Source organism: Chrysochloris asiatica, unplaced genomic scaffold (genome assembly GCF_000296735.1).
Source record: "Chrysochloris asiatica unplaced genomic scaffold, ChrAsi1.0 scaffold00082, whole genome shotgun sequence".
Taxonomy (NCBI): domain Eukaryota; kingdom Metazoa; phylum Chordata; class Mammalia; order Afrosoricida; family Chrysochloridae; genus Chrysochloris; species Chrysochloris asiatica.
Window position 1 is genome coordinate 9,891,850 of NW_006408600.1, and position 1,262 is coordinate 9,893,111.

Here is a 1,262-nt window from a genome sequence, read left to right on the forward strand (position 1 = left end):
AACTATGAAAATACAAAGAACACAGAGGCTAACACAGGGCAAAGACGCAGCCTGAGCAGATTACAAGCTCCCTGCACTCCAGCAAGGGGAAGGCAAGCCAGGCCTTTACTGGAAACAATACTTTTCCTTCAAAAATTGTGCCAATGTCTGTGTATCACTGTACCTAGTAATATTTAAAGAGTCAGTGTCAAAAGCAAAATCTCTGTATTTTTTTTAAAAAAACAAACAATATACATAATACATTCAGAATCATGGTTTGTTTTTTTGTTTTTATTTCCCCTGAATGTGTAGGAGTTTTAGTCTTTTGTGTTTCTTCTTTCACATCAACAGCAGGCTGTTTGAAGATAATCTCATTATCTTCATCATCACCATTCATTTCTGCCACTTCAGATTTTCATCTCTCTAAAAATGATTGTGTACAAACTGGTGTAGAGTCCTGGGTATTTGTAGAGTTCCGAAGGTCAGTGTTCGAAATATTCTGTTTTTTTTCTTTTTAGGTAAAATCAATGGAGGAAAATCATACACTATTCCTTTTTTAGCTATCTTCTTCCTGAGTAATTTTTCTTTGTTCTTAAATCGCTTCTCCATCCATAGCTTTTCTGCAGTTGTCCATTTCTTATACCATTTCACTGCTGGATTTGATGGCTTTTTAAAGGGAACATCCCAGTCTTTGAAAAGTTTTTCATGTACTTTCTCAGATGGCATCAAATCTCATTTCAAGAGTCTTTCACCAAAAAGGTAGTTGTTCATTGTTTCAGCAACTATCTTGGCAACATCATCAGACTCAAACTCCACAAAAGCATAGCCTTTACTATTTCCAGTCTTTTTACTTCTGGACAATCTGAGTCATGTAACAGTACCAAACTGGGAGAAATACGCCTTCAATTGGGGTTCAAAAAGGCCTCGGGGTAAGTGGCCCACATATACTACTCCAGGAGTAAATTTTTCTTGCTGGGTTGCTCACTGGCGGGCCTGTGCCACCTGCTTCTGAAATTTGGCCTATTCCTCTGGGTTCAGCAACAAGAGTAGCTTAGCAGGGCCAGAAAAATCCATCTTGACCAAGGTGATGCTCTCCACGCGGAGCTCCTGGAAATGCCTTGCTTGACTTCTTAATGACCATTTGCTTTCTTATTTTCATCCCATAGTTCTCCTGGTCTTTGTTCATTAGTGTTAAGTGCATTCAATTTTCCTTGAGATGGTGTCTAAATTCACATTGAAAATACTCAAGGTTGTATTTTGGCAATCTTGAACTTGTTTTAATT

General features: G+C 38.1%; 1 pseudogene; it reads right to left on the reverse strand.

Moving 5' to 3' along the window:
* Window positions 1–394: 394 nt before the first annotated feature.
* Window positions 395–1,053, reverse strand: LOC102812792 (annotated as a pseudogene).
* Between the last annotated feature and the right edge of the window lie 209 nt (window positions 1,054–1,262).